Raw genomic sequence first — 26,612 nt, forward strand, 5'->3', positions numbered from 1 at the left:
TCCTGCGCGAATACTTTGGCCCGTACGAATCGCGGGCAGGCTTTTTGTACAGGATCGTACTTGTGTGGTTGTACGGCATGTTTACAAATCGTACGGTCGGATTTCCGATGCTAATTCGTACGGGTCATCGACTGTGGTTCGTACGGTACGCTGATAATCGTAATACACTCGACGGAAATGGATCGTACTTCGCAGGTCGGACGGTAGTTTCCCATTCATACGGATTCGGCTACGAATACGAATCGTACGGTGGATTTTTTTAACAGATCGGAATCGACCCCTTGATGTCTTGCAACAAAGGTGCTCAGGTGTCGATCTCTGGTGGAGGCCTTTGTGGAGCCCAAAATAGGGGTTAGATCCTTTTTTTAAAGGGCTGGTAGCCATGATGTGTTCAAGGCATTAGAAAAAACCTCAATGAGGAGTCTTCTCCTTTAGAACAAAGGCCTCAACACTTAACGGATTCCTTATGTTGTAGATTGTGTGTGTTTGACTTCAGATCCCAGCCCCTTCTGCCTGGAGAGGCGGGGCTTGTTCCCTGCCATCTCCCCCTGACGCTGACGCAGAGAAAGTGCCTTGTGGTCTACTGTGGCATGGGACTAAGTATGTTGGAGACACATTACTGCTGCAGCCTGCGGACTTCAGATCATAGCCCCCACTGCCAGGAGAAGAGGCGCTTATTCCCCCCACCTCCCCCAGCCGCCGATGCACATAAAGTGCGTTATGGTCTACCATGACGTGGGACGTGTCTGGGCTAAACCCAGGCCAAGGGTGGGCCCGTCCTGCGCCTGTCAGCACCAGGAAGAGGCGGGCCACCCCCCTTTGTTTCTCCCCTCTGCTTTCCTGGCCGGCCCAGCAGGACTTGGTGCATTGGGAAAGGTGAACCGATGGCGTGGAGACTCTAAGTCATAGACTTAGGGAGGGGCCGTAAACACGACTTGCCAATTAATCACTGAGCCTGCAGTCTATCCTCCGTCTGCTTTACCCACAACATCAACAATTGAAGAGCTGCTTCTTCGAAAAGAAATATGAAGATCAAGGATGCCAAAAAAACATCCTTTCCATGGTTTGGCATGGACATTGGAGGGACCTTGGTAAAACTAACCTACTTTGAACCTATCGACATTACAGCAGCAGAGGAACAGGAAGAAGTTGAAAGCTTGAAAAGTTCACGCAAATACTTGACCTCGAATGTTGCCTATGGTTCCACTGGAATACGGGATGTGCACCTTGAACTGAAGGATTTAACCCTGTTTGGGCGAACTGGAAATTTGCACTTCATTCGATTCCCAACCCAGGACCTGCCTACTTTTATCCATATGGGGAGAGATAAAAACTTTTTCTACTTTGCACACAGTTCTTTGTGCCACAGGGGGTGGTGCATATAAATTCGAAGAAGAATTTCTTACTATTGGGAACCTGCAGTTACATAAACTATATGAGCTGGACTGCCTTGTGAAGGGCTTGCTGTATATAGACTCTGTTAGTTTTAATGGACAGGCTGAGTGCTACTACTTTGAAAATGCATCCGACCCTGACAAATGCCAGAAGATGCCTTTCAACCTAGATGATCCATATCCATTGTTAGTTGTGAACATTGGATCTGGGGTCAGTGTTTTAGCCGTTTATTCCAAAGACCACTATAAAAGAGTTAGTGGAACAAGCCTCGGTGAAGGAACCTTTCTAGGGTTGGTTAGTTTGCTTACTGGATGTGAAAGTTTTGAGGAGGCTCTTGAAATGGCATCTGCTGGAGAAAGTACCCACGCTGACAAGCTCGTCCAAGATATCTACGGAGGAGACTATGAGTGATTTGGATTGCCAGGGTGGGCGGTGGCATAAAGTTTTGGGAACATGATTTACAAAGACAAACGAGAATCTGTCAGCAAAGAAGACCTAGCTCGTGCCACCTTAGTGACTATTACTAATAATATTGGATCCATAGCCCGGATGTGCGCTGTCAATGAAAAAATCAGTTGTGTCGTTTTTGTGGGCAACTTTTTGCGAATCAATACATTGTCAATGAAGCTATTGGCGTATGCACTGGATTATTGGTCAAACGGTGAGCTGAAGGCATTGTTCCTCGAACATGAGGGCTACTTTGGAGCTGTGGGTGCTCTGCTCGGGTTGCCAAACTTCTCCTAGAGCACCAGATGTTCTTGGCAGAATAATTGCATATCCCTGATAGAAATATCCATGTGTATGTTAAAGGGAACCAAAGAGGATCACCAGCTATTAAATGCTGTAAATTCTTCTCTTGTGAAAATTGTGGTTAAACTCATGAAAATTGCCGTGCTTGAAAACTGGGAGGTCTACTATTCTCCTAATGAGACCGCCGACTAGAGAAAATGTATACCCTACACTTTCTCCTAAAATATGTCATCTGCAGAATACCCTTGCTTCTTTCAATGCTTTAACGCTTCTGGAGGAAATGTTACTTAATTAAAAAATAGTATTAAGGGGCAAGGTATTATTCCTGTTTAGTCATAAAACATTTTTGGGAAAACATCAGCGCTAAATATCCCCTCTTGTTTTATGTTTATTCTGAATAGTCAAATGATATACTTCAGGCTTGTTTGGAGCGCATCTAGTATATTTTCTTTTCAAGGTGGACTGTAAAGGAAAATTGCACAGCATTTAAATAGCACTAGTGTTCAAAGATGTGTTTTAATGAGTGGAATGGTGAATATGTGTTAGTTGTACTACTTTCATCCTTAATACAATTAGTACGTCAGTACAACCTATACAGGATTTAACTTGAAGCTGTTGAGGTTTCCTCAGCAAAGGAATTCATTGTATTCGCTCATCGGTGCTCATCTCTACTTTTCCTAGCTATTAATTAGTTTATGGAGATCATTAGTTGAGTTCCATATGCAGTGTTGCACAACAGTATTTTTAACACCGTCTGTGCCCTTCAGATTAAAGTATCGGGGTATATATTTAATGAAAGTTGTACAATATAATGTTCATAATATTGCAAATGCATTAAAATATTTGAGATGCTGCATGAAAGAAGACACATGTGAAGCCAAAGTAAGACGCTGGACAGTATCTTCATCTTGGAGTACCTTAAGCATTAACTGGATGTTGAGCTTGGAGAAACAGCCCAAAACCACATAGCTTTCGTTGCAATGCTCTACTGATGTGTTGATTGTTATTTCATGGTGGAACATTTTTGTAATGTCGCTCTTTGGAGTTTAACTGTGCTTTTGCTGAACTATTCCAAAACGGTTTACTTATTCTCATGCTTTGTCTTGTGAAAAGGTTTTGAAATCTGCCTTCTACAACTTGCATTGGGCATCGCATGTACCCAAGTAAAGATCTATTTCCTCTATTTATTTACTGGAAGATGCCTCATTTTGGCACCACTCTGTAACTGTGAGTTCTAAAAAAAAAAAGAAAAAAAAAAAGTCATAGACTAGTGGTGCCTTGGACAAGTATCCTCGGAATAGAGGGAGCCCCCTATGGTGGACTCTGTGGGACTGGCCCAAATCTTGAGGGTCGCGAGGTAGCATTTGTTTAAGTTGATGGCTAGTCTTTCTAGCTTTGAAGTGGGTGGTTTGTATTCATTTTGATTAATCTCAGGACGCAGGCGAGGAGTTGGCTTGTATCATTGCAGGCTTGTTGCACTCCATGGTTGTTACCTGGTCTGAATAGGTGCCCTTTGAATACTAACCATGGAAAAAAGAAAAATCACTGCTGCTAAAGCATCTCTGCTGTTAACTGCCGAGCGAGTTGCCACTATGGAGGTATTTTTGACTAGGGCTGTCTCAGTAGTCTCTAAAGAAATTGAAGTTGTGGCAGGAAGGCTATCAATAACTAAGGGAAGCCCCCTGTATTCTACCTCAAGCCATTCTCCACCTGGGGTGAATCCTAGGAGGGAGGACATTTCAATTCGTGGGGTGTGCCTGGGTACCCTGTTACAGCTACTAGCCCGTTAACTGGTGAGGGCTTGACGTCCCCTCTATTGGACCCAATTCCTCTCCGCTCCACATGCCGATCCCACAACTCGAGTAGCATGGACCAAAGTTTGGATCCTGGGAATCTTTGCACTTTGTGGATGCCTCGGGCTGATCCCCTACCGTCCGACCAATTAACATAGTCACAAAGGCATTGTCAGCCAATTTAGAACTTATACTCGCTAGGTTAATTTCCTTAGAAGCCAGAATTTTGGAAATTCTATCTCACTCCTCCGATGCGAAGTTTGCCCCAGGCATAAACCATAGAGGGTTAGTTGCCCATATGTGTATCTAGATTGACAGACTCAGGGTGGTCGTGGCAGCGCTCAACTGAGGACAGTGCAGCCCTGGGAGCCATGTTTGTCAAATCATTTTACCCCTTTGAGTAGCCTTGAATCGTGTGACTGACTCGCTCCTATTACTCCCCCCATTCTAAACTTAACTTAGGCTTGGAGGTTACTGAGGCCCCTTGTATATCTCCTGACCTAGGCACCTTAGACCTGGCTTCCCCAGCTCAGAATCCAAGGGCCTGAGGATTGTGTCTTGGAACATCTCAGGGCTTTCTGCTAAATTCTACCTTGTTGAAGTTTGTAACATCTTTACAGATCATTCGTTTTTTTGGAAACATGGGAGGTGAACAACAGGCTCTTTCCGAAGAGCTACAACACATATTTCTTGCCCTGGCAACCACTGGCAAGGCAAAAGGGGGCATGATTATCTTCTTGGCCGTAGAATCTCCCGCGGGTGCCCCCACTTTACTTTTGGTAAATTTTTATAAGGATAAAGGACACCCAGATGCATGGGCGTCTGCAGGGGGGAGCAAGGAAGGGCACTTGCCCCCCGCCTCCCCCCCCCGGATCGCCAGTGCGTCCGGTGTGGGCCCAGTCAGGGTCGGCCCTAGTCCATCATACCTTTGAAATGGTGCCATTGTTCCGGGTGGCAGCCCCCTCCATTGGGTGGGAAGGGTGCAAGGGGGTGGCTGAGAAGGGTGCAAAATACACAGGGGAAAGAAGAAGCCTACATATACACTTGAATGAATTTACAAAAACAGTAAGAATTTATTATACATATATTTCACTTTTCTTTTTTTTAAAAAAGGATTCAGGGAACAAAAACACTCAAGAGAAATGTTGGCAGAACAAAAACACAATTTACATGCCAAACAAGTGGCTAACAAACAAACATTGTGTCTACAAAGAAACAAGATGTGTCCTTCTTAAATTATGGCCACAAAAAGGCGTTGTCGGCGTTTCGACCGCTGGGTTGCTATGCGGTCATCATCAGGACAAAAGATGACTTGAGCGTGAAATTGCTGTATACAATAAAAATATAAATATATATCAATTACATATTAAGGAGTAGGCTTCTTCAAAGGAAAAGACTAGAGGGAGAGAACCACCAAGTGAAAGATAGAGTTTAAGAAAACAGAGTAGCTACCACCACACCAGTCGTGATTCCGGCAACCCAGAGATTTAAAATAGTGATAAAAATCACCTTAATATACGGTCAACCAACCAATCATGAATGAAATGGCACTTGAACAGATGTCCAGGTTCTATAAATGAAATATAAGTACACTTAATAAAAATGTCCACATGCTGTGGCAAAGGTCAATTCTAAAAGACTATTCGCAACAACTTACTTAAAAGATTCAGTTAGCGAAGCAAAATTTGCTGGTAGGCGTCTCAATGTTGCCTCCAGGAATCCTCAAAACGATGGATTCAGCAGGTGGCGTATTATATTATGCTCACCAATGTGTCCAATTAAATTGGCTGAAAGGCGAAAGGGAGGAGAATGAATTACCTAATCCTGTGCCGCATTTGACATCATTCTTAACACAATGTCGAAAAACATTGTCATATGGACATTAAATCGATGTGCCCAAAGAAGATAAAAATATTCAAAGCTTCCTCTAAAAAAACGTGTCAATCGTGAAGATGACACGTGTGTCCGGTCCGTCAAATAAACAAATTAGCCTCAATGATATAAGCCAAAAACTGAAAAATCAAGTGTATACGAATTAAACATAAAACGCACATCCATCAGTTTTAGTCCTCGTATATCAAATATTTAAACGGTAGGCATACACAGATTCAGTGGTACGGGCTAAAGTTAGTATAGCACACCCGTCATTGGGAAGACACATTCACCCCAAAAACAGGTTCAGAATACCACAGTTCTGCCTTCTCCGCATACATTTAAATGGTTAAATGTGTTGTTTGGGTATAAGGTGCTTACCTCGAATTCAAATGCGGCGGTCACATGCGGTGGTGGTTGTACCGGCACGGCACTCACCAGCGGGTAGCGACTTCACATCGGAAATAGACAACAACCACGTGCGTCAAACGTGCGCAGCGGGCAAAGTAATATGGATGACTCGTCATACATAGCCGCCATATTGAAGTGGGGTGGAAAGTCCATTTAACATGATGTATTGCCAATATAAAGATCAATACCAAAAAAAGGGGGGACGTGAATGATCGTATATAATGGATCACTGACACAACATCGACAGACAAAATATCGAGAGGACAAAATATAGAAGTAAAAATATCGACTGCAAAAATATCAACTTCCCATCTACAAACAGGTAAGTAAAAAAGATATCGACTCCAAAATATCGAGTGTAAAAAATATAGACTGTCAAAATATCTATTTTTTTAAATGTCTTAAAAGTACATTAAAAGTAATATAATAATAAATTAAATTAATTTAAACATATTTAAAATACTTAAATAAACGTAAAATTGAGAAATAATTAATTTAAATAAAATATATATATATATTTTAAATACATATATATATATATATACATATTATTTACAAAAAATATACAATATTTTTACCGTAGGATAGCGAAAGGGTTAAAATGACTATTCCCACTCCAGTGAGTGCAACAGTAGGGAAAGAGTTGGATAGCGTAGGGGTAAAAATTACTATTCCCACTCCAGCGAATGCAACAGTAGGGAAAGCGTTGGATAGCGTAGGGGTAAAAATTACTATTCCCACTCCGGCAAGTGCAACAGTAGAGAAAGCGTTGGATAGCGTAGGGGTTTAAATTACTATTCCAACTCCAGTGAGTGTAAGAGTAGGGTATGCGCTGGATAGCGTACGGATAAAAATTACTATTCCAACTCCAGAGAGTGCAACAGTAGGGAAAACATTGGATAGCGCAGGGGTAAAAATTACTATTACCACTCCAGAGAGTGCAACAGTAGGGAAAGCGTTGGATAGCGTAGGGGTAAAAATTACTATTCCCACTCCAGTGAGTGCAACAGTAGGGAAAGCGTTGGATAGCGTAGGGGTAAAAATGACTATTCCCACTCCAGCGAGAGCAACAGTAGGGAAAGCGTTGGATAGCGTAGGGGTAAAAATTACTATTCACACTCCAAAGAGTGACACAGTAGGGAAAGCGTTGGATAGTGTAGTGGTAAAAATTACTATTCCCACTCCAGCGAGTGCAACAGCAGTGAAAGCATTGGATCCCGTAGGGGTAAATATTACTATTCCAACTCCAGCAAGTGCAACAGTAGGGAAAGTGTTGGATAGTGTAGGGGTAAAAATTACTATTCCCACTCCAGTGAGTGCAACAGTAGGGAAAGCGTTGGATAGCGTAGGGGTAAAAATTACTATTCCCACTCCAGCGAGTGCAACAGTAGGGAAAGCGTTGGATAGCGCAGGGGTAAACATTACTATTCCCTCTCCAAAGAGTGCAACAGTAGGGAAAGCGTTGGATAGCGTAGTGGTAAAAATTACTATTCCCACTCCAGCGAGTGCAACAGTAGTGAAAGCATTGGATCCCATAGGGGTAAAAATTACTATAACAACTCCAGCAAGTGCAACAGTAGGGAAAGTGTTGGATAGCGTAGGGGTAAAAATTACTATTCCCACTCCAGCTAATGCAACAGTAGGGAAAGCGTTGGATAGCGTAGGGGTAAAAATTACTATTCCCACTCCAAAGAGTGCAACAGTAAGGAAAGCGTTGGATAGCGTAGGGGTAAAAATTACTATTCCAACTCCAGCGAGTGCAACAGTAGGGAAAGCGTTGGATAGCGTAGGGGTAAAAATTACTATTCCCACTCCAGCGAGTGCAACAGTAGGGAAAGCGTTGGATAGCGTAGGGGTAAAAATTACTATTCCCACTCCGGAGAGTGCAACAGTAGGGAAAGCATTGGATAGCGTAGGGGTAAAAATTACTATTCCCACTCGTGCGAATACAACAGTAGGGAAAGCGTTGGATAGCGTAAGTGTAAAAATTACTATTCCCACTCCAGTGAGTGCAACAGTAGGGAAAGCGTTGGATAGCGTAGGGGTAAAAATTACTATTCCCACTCCAGAGAGTGCAACAGTAGGGAAAGCGTTGGATAGCATAGGGGTAAATTTTAATATCCCCACTCTAGTGAAAATAAATTAATATAAATCACATAATTATAACTTAAACAATTAATACATTTTAATTACCACTTAATAATTAAGTATTTACCAATTAAAAATTAATTAACGAATTATTGAAAATAAATACCAATTAATTATTTATCATGTTTAATTAATTATATTAAATTACTTCCCACCCTATTCCCCTATAAACCCACAACCCGCTACTAAAAATAAAATATTATTATTCACATAATTATCAATTAATCAAATAATAAAATGTAATTATCAATTACCAATTAATTAATTACCAAATAAAATTAATTGACAATTTATTCAAAATAAATACCAATCTATTAATTAATTAACATATTTAATTAATTATAATAAAAATACTTCCCACCCTATTCCCCTATAACCCCACAACCCGCTAAAGAAAATAAGATAATATTCACATAATTGTGAATTAAACAATGAATTAAAATGTATTATCAATTAACAATTAATTAATTAATTACCAATTAATAATTAATTAACAAATAATTCAAAATAAATACCAATTAATTAATTAACATATTTAATTAATTATAATTAAATTACTTCCCACCCTATTCCCCTATAAACCCACAACCCGCTACAGAATTATATTACACAAAAAATAAAAATTAATATTAACTTACCCAAAATTCGATATTTTTGTTGTCTATATTATGTCTAGTCAATATTATGTCCATTCTATATTTTTGATTCGATATTATGTCCATTCTATTCGATATTAAAATGTTCTAGTCGATATTTTGGTAGTCTATATTATGTCTAGTCGATATTATGTCCATTCTATATTTTTTACTCGATATTATGTCTAGTCGAAATAAAAAACTCGATATTTTGACTCTACACCATGTATAATATCCCATAAATGAATAAAATAGTGTGTTTTGTAACACGGGCAAAAAAATGTGAAGACAATTCGTGTATACCAGGAGCGCCCACAATGCTATAAAGGATAAAATATAGTCAAGGGGCGTCTACACAACGGGAATTGCCGATAAAGGAGGGTAAAAAATAATTATCAAAAAAGTGATTATATATCAGCCATCCTACAAGCTAACATTGATGTGGAATCGTGCATGTGCACAAGGGCGCCATCTTAAAAGGGGAACATTGCTTACTCATAATATAGAGTATGCCATATTTGAAAGTGCCTCAAAGTGGCAGCTAGGGTATATTCCAGCCGAACACCATCCAGTGGATGTTTGAAGAAATACAAATATCCCTACAACAAAAAACCAAGTGCTGCTACTAATGAAATAGTGTAATATGTAATCAGGAAAGAGGGAGCAAGAATAAATAATTACACCCACAGTGTACATCATTGTGCCTCTATTACACTCGACAGAAATTCTGTGCTACAAGCAAAAAATGTGGCCCCTTCACCAAAAATAAAAAAAGACCCACGGTGTTTTCCTTTAAACAAGTCTAGTTACAGGTACTGAATACAACTCATAATGACTGTGGTGGAAACAGTGGAAACATCAATATATACAAGCATGTCCTATATGTCATATACATATAGATATCGTTATTATAAGCAGAAATATCCTCTAAGTCATTAGGATGTCATCAAATGATGCATTACAGATTAATTTATTACCTGATATTTTCATAGAGAATATGCTAAACAATGCTGAAAAAAGGGGGGGGGGCAGTTATCAAGTAGTTATTATAGAGTGGCACTCTTCCATAGAGTTAAGACCTTGATTGATACTGTTACAGCGGAGCATCCATCGACACTCGGTTCTGTTTAAAATATTAGAGATGCTCCCACCTCGTTCAGGAATTTTGACTACCTCAAGTCAAGGCACACTGATGTACACTGTATGTGGGTGTAATTATTTATTCTTGCTCCCTCTTTCCTGATTACATGTTACACTATTTCATTAGTAGCAGCACTTGGTTTTTGGTTGTAGGGATATTTGTATTTCTTCAAACATCCACTGGATGGTGTTCGGCTGCGATATACCCTACCTGCCACTTTGGGGGACTTTCGAATATGGCTTACTCTATATTATGAGTAAGCAATGTTCCCCTTTTAAGATGGCGCCCTTGTGCACATTCACGAATCCACATCGATGTTAGCTTGTAGGACGGCTGATATAATCACTTTTTTGATAATTATTTTTTACCCTGCTTTATCGGCAATTCCCGTTGTGTAGACGCCCCTTGACTATATTTCATCCTTTATAGCATTGTGGGCGCTCCGGGTATACACGAATTGTCTTCACATTTTTTTGCCCGTGTTACAAAACATACTATTTTATTCATTTATGGGATATTATACACGATCATTCACGTCCCCCCTTTTTTTGGTATTGACCTTTATATTGGCAATATATCATGTTAAATGGACTTTCCACCCCACTCCAATATGGCGGCTATGTATGACGAGTCATCCATATTACTTTGCCCGCTGCGCATGTTTGATGCACGTGGTTGTTGTCTATTTCTGATGTGAAGTCGCTACCCGCTGGTGAGTGCCGTGCCGGTACAACCACCGCCGCGTGTGACCGCCGCATTTAAATTCGAGGTAAGCACCTTATACCCAAACAACACGTTTAACCATTTAAGTGTATGCGGAGTAGGCAGAACTGTGGTATTCTGAACCTGTTTTTGGGGTGAATGTGTCTTCCCAATGACGGGTATGCTATACTAACTTTAGCCCCTACCACTGAATCTGAGTATGCCTACCGTTTAACCCCTTCCATGCTCATGACGAGCTCAGCTCGTCATGCAGTACACTGGAGCTGTGCTAATGACGAGCTGACCTTGTCATGAACAACGGAAATAATCCACCTGCAGCACAGCAGGAAAATCTCCCTAGCAGCCAAGGTGTTAAATATTTGATATACGAGGACTAAAACTGATGGATGTGTGTTTTATGTTTAATTTGTATACACTTGATTTTTCAGTTTTTGGCTTATATCATTGATGCTAATTTGTTTATTTGAAGGATGGGACCCACGTGTCATCTTCACGATTGATCACGAGGAAGCTTTGAATATTTTTATCTTCTTTGGGCACGTCGATTTAATGTCCATATGACAATGTTTTTCAACTTTGTGTTAAGAATGATGTCAAATGCGGCACAGGATTAGGTAATTCATTCTCCTCCCTTTCGCCTTTCAGTTAATTTAATTGGACACATTGGTGAGCATAATATAATACGCCACCTGCTGAATCCATCGTTTTGAGGATACCTCGAGGCAACATTGAGACGCCTACCAGCAAATTTTGCTTTGCTAACTGAATCTTTTAAGTAAGTTGTTGCGAATATTCTTTAAGAATTGACCTTTGCCACAGCATGTGGACATTTTTATTAAGAGTACTTATATTTCATTTATAGAACCTGGACATCTGTTCAAGTGCCATTTCATTAATAATTGGCGGACCGTATATTAAGGTGATTTTTATCACTATTTTAAATCTCTGGGTTGCCGGAATCACGACTGGTGTGGTGGTAGCTCCCCTGTTTTCTTAAACTCTATCTTTCACTTGGTGGTTCTCTCCCTCTAGTCTTTTCCTTTGAAGAAGCCTACTCCTTAATATGTAATTGATATATATTAATATTTTTATTGTATACAGCAATTTCACTCTCAAGTCATCTTTTGTCCTGATGATGACCGCATAGTAACCCAGCAGTCGAAACGCCGTCGACGCCTTTTTGTGGCCATAAATTAAGAAGGACACATTATCTTGTTTCTGTTGTTCCTTTGTAGACACAATATTTGTTTGTTAGCCCCTTGTTTGATATGTAAATTGTGTTTTTTGTTCTGCCAACATTTCTCTTGAGAGTTTTTGTTCCCTGAATCCTTTAAAAAAAAAAATAGAAAAAAGTGAAATATATGTATAATAAATTCTTACTGTTTTTGTAAATTCATTCAAGTGTATATGTAGGCTTCTTCTTTCCCCTGTGTATTTTGATTATGTTATAATTGTTCACCTGAACCGTCTGTTAGGTGCTATAATCAGTTGTCCCTGGTTCAGGGTTGTTGGATAGCCCCTGTAGTTTGTCAATGAGAAGGGTGCAAGGCAGAGGGGAGGGAGAAGGGTGCAAGGCAGAGAGGAGAAGGGTGCAAGGCAGAGAGGAGAAGGGTGCAAGGCGGAGGGGAGAAGGGTGCAAGGCGGAGGGGAGAAGGGTGCAAAGCAGAGAAGGGTGCTAGGCGGAGGGGAGAAGGGTGCAACGCAGAGGGGAGAAGGGTGCAAGGCAGAGAGGAGAAGGGTGCAAGGTAGAGAGGAGAAGGGTGCAAGGCAGAGAGGAGAAGGGTGCAAGGCGGAGGGGAGAAGGGTGCAAGGTAGAGAAGAGTGCAAGGAGGAGGGGAGAAGGGTGCAACGCAGAGGGGAGAAGGATGTAAGGCAGAGAGAAGAAGGGTGCAAGGTAGAGAGGAGAAAGGTGCAAGGCAGAGAGGAGAAGGGTGCAAGGCGGAGGGGAGAAGGGTGCAGGCAGAGGGGAGAAGGGTGCAAGGCTGAGAGGAAGGGTTCAAGGCAGAGGGGAGAAGGGTGCAAGGCAGAGGGGAGAAGGGTGCAAGGCAGGGGGAGAAGGGTGCAAAGCAGAGAGGAGAAGGATGCAAGGTTGAGGGGAGAAGGGTGCAAGGTAGAGAAGGGTGAAAGGCGGAGGGGAGAAGGGTGCATCGCAGAGGGGAGAAGGGTGCAAGGCAGAGAGGAGAAGTGTGCAAGGTAGAGAGGAGAAGGGTGCAAGGCAGAGGGGAGAAGGGTTCAAGGCAGAGGGGAGAAGGGTGCAAGTCAAAAGGGAGAAGGGTGCAAAGCGGAGGGAAGAAGGGTGCAAGGCAGAGGGGAGAAGGGTGCAAGGCAGAGAGGAGAAGCATGCAAGGCAGAGGGGAGAAGGGTGCAAGGCAGAGAGGAGAAGGGTGCAAGGTAGAGAAGGGTGCAAGGCGGAGGGGAGAAGGGTGCAACGCAGAGGGGAGAATGGTGCCAGGCCGAGAGGAGAAGGGTGCAAGGCAGAGAGGTGAAGGGTGCAAGGCAGAGAAGGAGGGGGTGAAGGGTGCAATGGGAAGGGGGAGATGGGTGCAAGGGGAGAGGAGAAGGGTGCAAGTTAGAGAAGGGTGCAAGGGGGAGAGGGGGAGAGGGGAAGGGTGCAAGGTAGAGAGGAGGAGGGTGCAAGGTAGAGAAGGGTGCAAGGTGGAGGGGGAGAAGGGTGCAAGGGGGAGGGTGAGAAGGGTGCAAGGCAGAGGGGAGAAGGGTGCAAGGCAGAGGGGAGAAGGGTGCAAGGCAGAGAAGGGTGCAAGGCAGAGAGGAGAAGGGTGCAAGGCAGAGAGGAGAAGGGTGCAAGGCAGAGGGGGAGAAGGGTGCAAGAGGAAGGGTGAGAAGGGTGCAAGGCAGAGAGGAGAAGGGTGCAAGGCAGAGAGGAGAAGGGTGCAAGGCAGAGGGGAGAAGGGTGCAAGGTAGAAAAGGGTGCAAGGAAGAGGTGGAGAAGGGTACGAGGGGGAGGGGGAGAAGGGTGCAAGGGGGAGGGCGATATGGGTGCAAGGCAGAGGGGAGAAGGGGCAAGGGGGAGGGGGAGGGGGAGAAGGGTGCAGGGCAGAGAAGGGTGCAAGGCAAAGGGGGATATGGGTTCAAGGTGGAGAAGGGTGCAAGGCGGAGGGGGAGAAGGGTGCAAGGCAGAGGTAGAGAAGGGTGCAAGGAAGAGGGGGAGAAGGGTGCAAGGCAGAGGGGGAGAAGGGTGCAAGGCGGAGAAGGGTGCACGGTAGAATGGGAGAAGGGTGCAAGGCGGAGGGGGAGAACGGTGCAAGGCGGAGGGAGAGAAGGGTGCAAGGTGGAGGGGAGAAGCGTGCAAGGCAGAGGGGGAGAAGGGTGCAAGGCAGAGAGGAGAAGGGTGCAAGGCAGAGAGGAGAAGGGTGCAAGGCAGAGGGGAGAAGGGTGAAAGGCAGAGGGGAGAAGGGTGCAAGGTAGAGGGGAAGGGTGCAAGGAAGAGGGGATAAGGGTGCAAGGCAGAGGGGAGAAGGGTGCAAGGTAGAAAAGGGTGCAAGGCGGAGGTGGAGTAGGATACAAGGGGTAGGGGGAGAAGGGTGCAAGAGGGAGGGGAGAAGGGTGCAAGGGGGATGGTGATGAAGTACAAAATATGCCCCCCCCCCGGAAACATTTCTGCGGATGCCCATGCCCAGATGGAGTCCCGGGGCGCCACAGCTTGAGAACAGTCCAGAATGTACAGGGAGAATCGGGTTTGTGGTTGGGTCGAAGTATGACTCTGCTAGTGGGGGATTTTAACTGCCATCTCTGTGAATGTCCTTTACTGTCAGCTAATATCAAGCCAAGGTGCATGCCACTTGAGAGGCTTCACTTTGTTTATTCCAAAGAAGAGCAAGAACTGGGCGAGAATTTAGGGAATTAAGGTCTTATTTTTTGAGCGGGGTTTGTCACGCTGTTCACGTTGTGAAGGTTCAGAAATGGCGAAACCATTCGTGAGGAGACATATGTTGTTAAAGCCTGCTCAGGGCATGGAACAATATTTGGTGCATGTTACTTAAAGCTGTGATCAATTCCCTTTGGCCAGGTTTCGTTTTAATCAAATTCATCACTTAACCACTTGGATGCTAAGGTGTTTTATGGCTCCGCATGCAATTTCCATTGAAATCAATGGAAACTCCATGACGAGTTACCCTTGTCATTAGCACTGAAGGGGTTAATGGCCACTCCTGGGGATGGGTGCACCCTGGTAAATGGCTGCCATGCTCTTGCAACAGTAGGTCGCCGCAGGACACTTTACATTTTGTTATGTTTTGCAATTACTACAGTTGGCCCAGAAACAGGTTTCTGTTGCCATTGTTGCGGTCTTTGAAGTTTACAAGTACACCCTGTCCTTTCTTCTTACAACTGCTCCCTAATGAACATGTTTTATCTGCTGTATCAAGAGTTGTCATGGGAGCACTGGCATCTAAACACTCAAGACCTGACTGACGTCAGCACGTATAAAGCGGACATCACGTTTTTAATGGCTCAGAATCTACACCCAGAATGCCACAACAAGAGCGTGGGTTGTTCACATTAGCTCAACGCTTTTTTATGCAAGATCTAAGAACGTTAAAACAACTATATGAAAAAAGGGTATTAAAATAGCTCTTCGGCATGTCCAGTGGACAAAATTACTTAAAGGGGTATTAAAAGCCACGTTGTCTAAAGGGGTTTCCTCGTGCAGGCAGATTTCGGAGATACAAGTCAATTTTCTACGCATAATGGAGACAGTAAGTAGATATACTCTGCTAGAAAGATGGAGAAAAATACATCTACTCTTACCTAATAAAGTGTAACGATTAATCTAAAACTACTGCAAACAGTTGGAAAGAAAATGGAGGAAATATAATGACACTGAAGAAAAATGATTTATAAAGAGACCTGAAAGGTTTCAGAAAACGCTTTCCGAAAGCGCAGTCTGAGAATTTCTCAAGGCAAATACACAAAGCAGACAATACATCAATGGAAATCTTTAAGAGTGCTTGTACTTTGTTATCCCTTGCTTCATTTTAACAAAAGGTAAAGTACTTTTATGAGAAGGTGGAGGACATGTACAAGAATTATGACAACCCGAATGGACCTACACACCCAGACCTTGATTGTCAAAGTCCTAGTAGCGGGGAGGCAAACAACCTAATGCTTTAGAATATATTTATTTGGCTGACTCAGAATTGGCTATTCTTAACTGTAGTTCAGGTTACCTCATTGGCCCTTGTCCTCCATGGATCTTCAAATTAGTTGCCTCAACCATAAATCTAGCTATTAATGCCTTGTTCAATCATTCATTGGAGTTAGCTACTGTTCCCGTTAGTTGGAAGTAAGAACAAGTCCTGATTTTATTGAAGAAGCCTAATAACTTCTCAAATATAGGCCAATTTCCTTCTTACCGCCCCTTACAAAATGCTGGAGAAAGTGGTGAATAAACTTGTGAATGCCCCGTTTTATCGAGTATTGCCAGATACTTTATGTGACAGTCTCTGGCTTCTGTTCAGGGTTAATTACTGAGGTTGCCTTTTTGGAGATCTCAAAGTACATACAAACTAACTTAGACCACGTAATCCTTTTAGTTCTTTCCGCGGCATTCAACACCGTGTCCCACCCTATTTTGCTGGAGCTTTAAGAGGCAGCCTGAGTGGATGGCCTGGCAAGGAAATGGGTAAAATATTTTTTGTCTTATTGTGCTCCAGCTGTACATTTCCCCACTTACACTTCAACTATAGGGAATTGAGATACAGTGTCCCGCAAGTTTTGTCCCTTAGACCCGTTGTTCAATATATACATGGCGAAACTGGCCAAGGTGGTTGAACCTTGGGGCTTATATAGTTTCTCATGTGCTGATGACCCTCAACTACTGCTTTCCATCCACTAAATTGACACTACTGTAGAAGAAAAGATCCAAGGTATCTATCCACAGTGTATAGATAAAGGCAGTTGAGCTGTCTAAGGCTTAACTCTGATAAGTTGGAGCTACTCTTTTTCGCAAATCCTCTCTATTCGAATTACAGAGTTGGTGGCATAAAAATTTAGGGGTACCCCAGATCCCCAGATTCCAAACATGGCAATATAATTGGATCAGAAGCTTTCTTTCAAACTTTCATAGCTAGGCCATTGCAGCGTTGTGCTTCGTCTTTCACAAAACCTTAAAAAAGACCTTAAAGTTCCTGCCACTCAATTTAAAAAGAAAACGATTGGGCATGCTCTGGTGACCTCTAGATTGGATTTTGCCAACTCTCTACATGTAGGCATCCCCACTGGTCTTATCATCAAATTACAGATGGTCCAAAATGCTACTGCTCGTCTGATTCTTAATCATTCGAGAAGGCAGGCCATTGTCCCATATCTGAAACAACTTCACTGGCTGCCAGGAAACAAAATGATCAACTTCAAGCCTTACTGATCAGGTTCAGAGCGATCAATTAAAAAGATCCTTTACATTAGAAGTTGATCTAGACAGTATGTACCGGCCAGAGCTCCGTGTTCCTCAAATCTGGGACTGTTATATATTCCAAGAGTCCGCAAAGTCAGGAGTGGTAGTCGCTCCTTCTCTCTGCTGGCTGGTTGAGATAATTTGGTTTGGTGAAAATCACATTAATAGTCTATTTCATAAAAGATAAAATTGACCATCGAATAGCATTGCATATGTTTCCGCAGGCTGACTGCAGGTGCTTAAATATTTAAGCTAGCCTTTATAGCTCGGGACAGTGTTGCTGTTCGAGTGCAAAATCACTATGCGTCTGCCCAGAAGTTAGGCAATCATACATTTATTGTAGTGTTTAGGGACGTCCTTCTTATATTCCAAAACGGCCAACAGGTGAGTTATAATCAAATGTGTTATAGTCATTGTTCTGAAAGTCTGAAAGTTTCATGGAGGGCCCATGACAAGTGTACCAAATCAGTGTTGAAGGCGCTGCATCTCCAGCAGTTCACACTTTCAGACATCCGAAGGCTCAGCATACAGAGAGGTGCATAGTATGCCCTATGGATGCATTTGAGTTTAAAGCAAACCACGTTTAGGGGGTTCAGATGGCGTTACGGAGTATGCTGCTTCAGTGTAATCTCTGGTATGTCAGTGTCCATAGATGTAGTGTTGTTTCCTACCACATATTCCGCAGAAGTTTTAATATGCACATTAACAAAAAGTTTGCACATGTTATGGAATGCTATTGGGCGTAGCTGTGCAACTACCCCATTTTCCAATCATTGGCAATCTGAGGTTGTTGGCCAGTGGGAGGCGCAGCGAATATAGTGTCACACTGTTTGTTAATATCGCTGGACTGGTCGAAGCCCAGGTGATACAGTCTAGCTTGTGAATCTCGCTGGTGGGACGCTGGGTGCTTTCATTATGAATGTACTCGAAGGAGAAGACGCCAGGCCTGCCTCTAGAGTTCGGAATGGGGGCTGTCTCGTGTTGTGGTATGAACAAGGCACAAATTGGGCCTAAGCTACTCAATAGTAGATCCTGAAACTAGGGGGCTTCAAAGCCTCCCTTACAGTAAAGCAACATCAATTTATGCCAAGCTATTGTAGGTTGACGACTTGCCCATGCCAGATGCAGCTTCAATAATCGTAACTGGTCCAATAAGACATGCGTTCGTGGAACTGGTATATTGTGAAAACTATATAGAAGTCATTTTTTTATTAATGTGCTTTTACCCACTATGGTCAGCGGCAGTTTAATCCATCTCTCTACTAGCTGAGTGACAGAGGTCATACACAGCCCACATTTTGTTCTGTGTATGACAGTCTTGTCCCAGAGATACTGAACAGTAAGGCATCTCATAGGTTTTAATTGTCATTTTAGCAGAATATGCAAATAGGTGTTTGTCGTATATCTGATCAATGCGAGCTTCAATCACTTCAATCAATTTATATGCAAACCCGATTTGCTGCCATACAATGATGATACCTCTTCTATAACAGGGGTGAGATTCTTCCTAGACTCCCTAATGTCTTCAGCATATATTGAGATACCAATTTTATGTGGTCCGAATGCCTGTCTATATATAAGTATCAGTCAGTCAGTCAGTAACTTTATTACGATCACAGGGACCCTGAAAAGAATACACCACAACAGAGACCAGAATGTACAGCAATGATAAGATAGACAATATAAAAAATTATTAAAATAATTACACAATTTACACAATTTAAAAAAAACTCCATAGGAAAAAAGTGCAATATGCAATAGCAGCCAATAACAGGTCTAATTGGTCAGAATTAAAGTGCTTAGTGTGCTGGGTTACAAAGCCAATAGATACAAGATCTTAAACAATTACAGAAAGGATCGGGACAAGCCATTCCTTTTGGGCAACAGAAAGCTTCAAAAACATAGTTTCCTTCGCTTAATCCAAAGCGGATGCCAAAATTTAGAAAGGCCAAACACAATGGGTTTTCTAGTATCAGTGCACAGAGCTTTAAACACCTCTAAGTAATGACCACGTTCTACTAGAGTACATAACGGGAAAATCAATTTTTCCTTAGGTAACCAGTAGGACGGGCAAAAGAAAAGTAAATGGACAATAAATTTCGAACTTCCTCGGCATGTCAGACAGAGATCATCAAAAGTAGTACTGCTCGACCATTTTTACCAAAACAGTTTGTTAGGAAGTGTTTTATAACTGAATTGCAAGAAAAGCTTCCGTGCAAAAGAGGGAACAATTTCATCAACACTTGGCTCGAAGGTTAAAAACCATTTAAATGTAAAAAAGTCTTTGGTCAGGCTAGATTCCTAAACTAAAGCATCCTCTGCTAAGGTAGTTTCCCAGAACACCTCTATCATTCTTGCTCTTGAGGGCTCGGATGTTTCAGGCGTCCCTCCATCTGGGACGGCTACCCCAATCACTCCGAGAATCCGTGATTGTTACCTTTCCCAAACCTCACAGGGACCCACTCCACATAGGCTCGTACCGCCCGATCACTCTTCTGTCGGCAGACTGTAAGATACTAGGGAAGATCCTAGCCGACAGATATGCCCAGGTCATACGTCCATTGGTCCACTCGGACCAGTGTGGCTTTGTTCCGGGGCGGAACACCTCACAAAATCTCCGCCGAGTCTTCCATGTCCAGGATCAGGTGCGCGACAGATTCCCCCGAGCCGCCTGCCTCATTATGGATTTGGAAAAAGCATTTGACACTCTCACTTGGCCATTCCTCTTCTCGGTTCTGCGTCGCCTCAACGTCGGCCCGACACTCATGGCGTACACACGCCTCTTGTACACCGACCTGACCACGCGAGTGCGGATAGGGAGGTACATCTCGTCTGCATTTGAGGTTCAACGGGGCACGAGATAGGGGTGCCCCCTGTCACCTCTTTTATTCGCCCTGGCCGTCGAACCGCTGGCGGTTAGACTACGCCAGGAGGGGATGTGTTGGGGCATCCCGCTCGCGGACGGTACTCATTGCGTCTCTATGTACGCGGATGACCTCCTCATTTACGTCCGGGACATCGAGACTGACCTGGCCCCCATCGGGGTGGCGCTCGCTGAATTTGCGGACGCCTCGGGACTCCAGGTGAACTGGGACAAGTCCACGGTTTATCCCTTCCATCAGGGCCTACCTCCCCGGGACGTGGCGCTGGGGACCCACACACTCTCATGGTCCACGGAAGCCCCCCGGTACCTAGGTGTCCGCCTGTACCACTCTCCAGCGGACATATTTGAGGGTAATCACCGTAGAACCCTCGCTAGCCTGCGCCCGACGGTCGCCTTCTGGAATAAACTCCCGTTGGCCCCCATAGGGCGGATAGCCCTGGCGAAAATGGTGATGCTCCCCCGACTCCTCTACCATTTCACTAACTTGCCGGTGGTGCCACCCAGATCCTTTTTCAGGGACCTTGACTCCCTCTTGGGCACTCTTATTTGGGGAGCCGGCCGACACAGGGTGGCCCTGAAAACCCTCCAACTTCCTACAACTCAAGGTGGGCTTGGAGCTCCCTCCTTCGAATCCTATTTCCTGGCGGCGCAGCTCCAATGGCTATCATATTGGACTGCGGACCGCCACACCCGGGAGACATTCACTTCGACTGGCAGAGTCACGACCCCGGAAATCACCCGACTTCTCCTCCCGGGCACCAAGCCCCGGCGTACATACCCCCTGCAAGTTACAATAGTGCGCCGGTGTATGTTGCGGATTCACCGGATGTCCCCAGATAGACCCCCATACTCCCCACTACTGCCATTGGTAGGCTGCCCCAGTCGGGACTCATATTTCACGGCCCCAATGCTGACCGCATGGACGCAAAGTGCCATCACGGACATGGAGTCGCTATTTGAGGGGGGTCAGCTGAAACCAATCGACCGACTGGTCGCTGAGTATGCACTTCCACCGGATCAATTCCTCCGATATCGACAGTTGCTTGAGGGACTCCGTCCCTACTATAACCTCCAGGCCGGCGAGCCTGATACGCATCCTGTAATACACACTATCCTCCACATGGGAGTGGGGCGCCACTTGGTCACCTGGCTATATAAGTCGATTCGGGAACTCTCGCACGCCCCCCTGACAACCCTGCGGGCCACATGGGAAGAGGACATAGGACGTGCACTACACGACTCAGAATGGACCAGAGCGCTTGAGGCCCCAAAACGCATCTCCAGGAATGCACGCTTCAAAAACATTCAATACTATATTTTGCACAGGGCATACCTCACCCCAGCACGCCTACAAAGGTTCTACCCATCGACACGATTCCTATGCCCCCGATGTCACTCCCCTGATGCGAATTTTCGTCACATGTTCTGGAGTTGTCCCGACCTACACACCCTATGGCAAGTGGTACACCACACACTAGCGGATATCACAGGCCTCACAACACTAGCCACCTGGGAATACTGCGCGCTAAACATATTTCACGTCCCTAAGCGAGCACGGGTGCACAGACGATTTGTGTCCTTAGCGCTGCTACTGCGAAAAGATGCATTGCCATGCACTGGCGGTCCCCAGAAGGTCCCCCCGTAGCAGCATGGACGGGGGCGGTTTGCAAGTGGGCGGCGGCGGAGGAGGATGCCCTTAGAGAGGAGGAGGCTAGAGGTGCACGGAAAGATCCTATTTCTATGGAATGGGCCATGCTCCTTCATACCTTCCGCCAGTCCGTGCACATGGTAGACCCACCTACACCCCCCCCCAATCTAGAGCGTCCTTAATCCTGGACTGCTGCCCACCGTCCCAGTATCGAACCCCGGTGCTCCACACTCCCTCATCGCCACCCCGCTACCTTATTATCCGTCCTGCAACTCACATGAATGGGAGGCCCCCACCTCCCGGTTGCCCGACCTCGCTATGAGTACATACTGGGGATCCCCTGCCCTCCGACCCCTGAAGCCTGTTCGATCTCACACTGCTCCTGCTAACGCCTTTATGCTTTCCCCCCACAGTTCTGTCCCCCCTGTTACCCGGTATCGCCGCTGAGCGAACATTACGGACCTCGACCCTTTACCCTAGAGGCGGGAATTCACACACCCACTGTTATTCTTCGTACCCCCCTGAGAAACATGTTCACTGTATTCCTGCCTGAAATCATATGGGATTGATCAGTACTGTTTACTGGAGGAGGAGCCTGTTGGCACCAGTTTATATACAGAAATGTTGCGTACATGACTGACCGTGGCTGAATGTTGACGCCACGCCAGTAGACGATCTGTCTTATGCCCATGTTTTATGATGCAACAATAAAAACTTTTAACAAAAAAAAAAATCATTCTTGCTCTTGAGATTCTGCTCATACTTCCCGGGTTTGTCCAAAAAGCGCCCAGCTTCCCTAAGATTTTTGGCATGGCAATGAACCGGTTGATTTTTGACGCTTTGGGGAATCTCAGGAGATCTAGCAGAGTCTCTCGATATGGTTCAAGCTTCTTCACAGTCCATGGTCTAAACCAAAACATTAGCAATCTATAATTCGCCTTGTGTATCAATTCTCAATATAATAATAATCACCAGGTAAGGAGAAGGAATTCTTGTCCATTCAGTTCCCCAATTCAATATTCCAGATAATCAAGTGAGAGAATGGACACTTGTAACTACGTTTCAGTAGGTTAGTTAGATCACCCTCATAAATGCTATGTTAATTGTCCGGTTTATATCGTTTCTCCGCCCCACATATGCTTTATGGCATTTATCATTGGGTGTTCCAAATTCGTGCTGTATACCAGCCTCAAGCCTGAGGCAACCTCTGGTGCAGCGTAGTAGTGTCCAGAGATATGTAGACACCCCCAAGGAAAGATTGTATTCATAAGAGCAAACCTTCACCTTGTTGAAACTTTAATTGCCATAGGATGAAGTTGTTATTAAAACCAAAGGGTATAATTGCAGATCGGGTTACTAGATCTCATTATATCACTTTAAAGAGAGTCAACATGTTTCTGCCCCGTCTCGCCCAGCCGGGTCTAAGGGGCATTCATCAGGACAAACAATACAAAATAAAATGCTTTACTCACACAATTTGTGTTGTATTACGTGGTTTTTTTAAAACACTGTTTCTAGATACGTGAGGTATACCTGTAATAAAAGAAACACACATACAAGTATGGGGGTACACATTCAGCACTCTCAGTAAATCTCAATTTGAGACACAAAACGAAGAGATGGGTGCATCATTTATGCACACAAAAAATAATTCAAAAGGGCAGTCCCTATGGAGACCATTGTGTTATCGCTATATTAGGAGACAGTATTAATTACAACATTGTGGGTAGATTCTAGCTAATTCTATGATCTGGGGAATTCTAGATGTCCCAGTACCCCTGTGTACCGTTAAATGTTAATTATGGTAACTCAGTTTTTGTTCACTGCTGTGTCTGCTGTGATAGACTCACTCATTACACCCCGTAGAATGCTTAAAAAGTGGTGACTACAGTACTATTTCAATGTCGGTATGTACATTATTGTGTCCGCACGATATAAAAAGGAGGCTTGCGGGTTGTTTCTAGCTGCCCTGTTTACGTTTATTCACTCTTTTTTAGTCACATACATGGTAACACCGATCATATGAATAATTACCTTGATAAGGTTACTGCCGTGTTTCTACAGGAGGAACGGACGCATTGGTCCCAGGCTGAAAAAAGAAGAAATATACGGGCGTTTACATTACCCGACTCGTGGCCAAGACCGCTGTTAGTTTGGTGTTGCCGCCATTCTCACCCGCATGTGGATACTAATCCGCGTCTAGTGCTGGCTCTGCCCCTGGACGCGGAGGTCTCGTTTCCTGCTTCCTTATACTGTATTCGGAATAGAAAGGGGACTGCAATCGCTTTTTTAGTCGTTTTGTTCGTAAAGATTTATCTACTTTATTTTCGAGATAGAGATGCAAAAAATAGTATCTTTATAATTATTGATGTTTTTAGTAATAGTTTGTTTTAGGAAAGGGACACATGTATTTTTAGAAGAGTGATCGGGGTAATTTTACAAGGGTGGCTAACAATTTCACGATTCTTCAGGTCAATTCCAAATGTCTTTAAATAGTCCGTAATTTAACGGGACTGTTATAGAGCTACTCGATGAGTATCTATGAGTGTTCTTATAGTGTCCATATCATGGACACTAAAGATGGACTATACAAATCTTCACACATTCTCTTGTAGACAGGGGATGTTTCTACCCACTATAACTCTGTTCTTAGACAGAGATATCAAATGTGCATATAGTATTGTTTTGACATGAGGAACTGTTCTATGTAGTTTTTTCTACTTTATGCAAATTGGTGCCAAGGTATATTGTCATTCAGTCCGTCTAGGTGTGTTTTAAGCCGATTTACCCATCTTTGCTCCTTTTCGAACAATATTCTTTCTGCATTTGAGATTTTGTCATAGAGCATTTCTATCACTGTCCATCTTAGTTCTTCCCCTTTGTGACCATATTCAATAAAATGGGAGCACAGCTTCGTTGTGTTTTTCTTTAACTTAATGTTACTTTTATGTTTGTTTTTATTTTCCTGCAAGTCATGCCAATATACTTCTTTTCACAAGGGCACCATATCATGTAAATTACATGTGTAGAGTTACAGTTGGTGTGCTGTCTCTGAATCCAGTGCAGTGAGCCCGTAAGTTGTAAGGATTTTGTCATCGTTGTTAATTTGCACACCCCACAGATACCACATGGATAATGGCCAATGACTGGGGCCATCTCAATGTTTCTTACTTGTGTTGTTTTTCGGCGTTTTACAGGTTGTGTGTGCACAAGCATGTCTTTCAGATTTCACGTTCTTTTGTTAGCGAATCTTGGTTTGGGCCAATTCAATTTACCTGTTGATAGGATTTGCCAGTTTTTATTGACTCTTTTTTGCACCGCATATGTCGCTGGGCAGTATGTTGTGACACATGTCATAAGGTCAGGGATTGGTTCTTTCACATTTGTTTGTAAGAGACATTCTCTTGGTTGGTATTTGGCTCTTTTCCGACATTTTGCTATTGTCGTCGGTGTGTAGTCCCTGTTTATCAATTTTTGACTTAATTCTTGTTCCTGTATCTTGTAGTCATTTGCCTTGCTGCAATTCCTTTTGAGCCTCAGGAATTGGCTGTACGGTAGATTATCCCGCAGTGGTTTGGGATGGAAACTGTTGTAGGACAGGAGACTGTTTTTAGCTGTCGGTTTATGCTATGTCTTTGTTTCAATCTGTCCCTTTTCAATGAAAATTGTCAGGTCCAAGAAATCTATGTTGGTATTATCAGCTGTAAAGGTGAATTTCAACCATTTGTCTCTCTCATTGAGCCATTCAATAAATAAGTTTAGGTCCTTTTCAATTTTCAAAATCATTAGAATGTCATCTATATATCGTTTCCAATAGAGTATACTGGATACGAATGGATTTGTGTCAGTGAGTACAAAACGAGTTTCGAATTAACTGACATATAGACCTGCTACTGATGGAGCAAAAGCACTCCCCATGGAAGTGCCATGGCTTTGCAAAAACAAGGTCCCATCATATTCGAAAAAGTTTTTCGTCAGGGCTAGTCGGCAACATTCTAGGACAAAATGCAGAGGAGTTCGATGACTCCAATCTTCCATAAATAGTATGTTTTCTAGCATTTGTAGAGTTTCTTCTTGGGGGAGACTGGTGTAAAGTGACTCAACGTCTAGACCTACAAGTAGCATGGTCTTTGGATCAAAGCACATTCCAGACAATTGGTTCAGAAGATCACGAGTATCCTTTAAATATGTAGATGTCTTTAGTACCAGTGGTTTTAAAAACTGGTCTGCGAATTTGGACAAAGGTTCTAACACTGAACCAATTCCCGAGACTATCAGGCGTCCCGGAGGTGGGGATCTGTTTTTATGTATTTTCGGAAGAGAATAAAAGAACGGTGTCTTAGGTTCTCTTGTTGATAAATAATCAGCTTCTTTTTTAGAAATCCAGGCATTGGTTTCAGCGAAAACTTTTTGGAATATGATGGGACCTTGTTTTTGCAAAGCCATGGCACTTCCATGGGGAGTGCTTTTACTCCATCAATAGCAGGTCTATATGTCAGTGAATTCGAAACTCGTTTTGTACTCAATGACACAAATCTATTCGTATCCAGTATACTCTATTGGAAACGATATATAGATGACATTCTAATGATTTTGAAAATTGAAAAGGACCTAAACTTATTTATTGAATGGCTCAATGAGAGAGACAAATGGTTGAAATTCACCTTTACAGCTGATAATACCAACATAGATTTCTTGGACCTGACAATTTTCATTGAAAAGGGACAGATTGAAACAAAGACATAGCATAAACCGACAGCTAAAAACAGTCTCCTGTCCTACAACAGTTTCCATCCCAAA

At 43.5% G+C, this 26,612-nt stretch overlaps 1 long non-coding RNA gene and 1 pseudogene across 2 annotated transcripts in view; one reads left to right on the forward strand and one right to left on the reverse strand.

Moving 5' to 3' along the window:
- The window catches only part of LOC144782944 (uncharacterized), a 501,527-nt gene that overhangs the window by 195,980 nt on the left and 278,935 nt on the right, over positions 1-26,612 (reverse strand). The gene's annotated exons all lie outside the window — the stretch shown is intronic.
- Positions 1,216-2,485, forward strand: LOC144782943 (pantothenate kinase 3 pseudogene; annotated as a pseudogene).

Source organism: Lissotriton helveticus, chromosome 9, assembly GCF_964261635.1.
Source record: "Lissotriton helveticus chromosome 9, aLisHel1.1, whole genome shotgun sequence".
In the NCBI taxonomy this organism is placed as follows: Eukaryota; Metazoa; Chordata; class Amphibia; order Caudata; family Salamandridae; genus Lissotriton; species Lissotriton helveticus.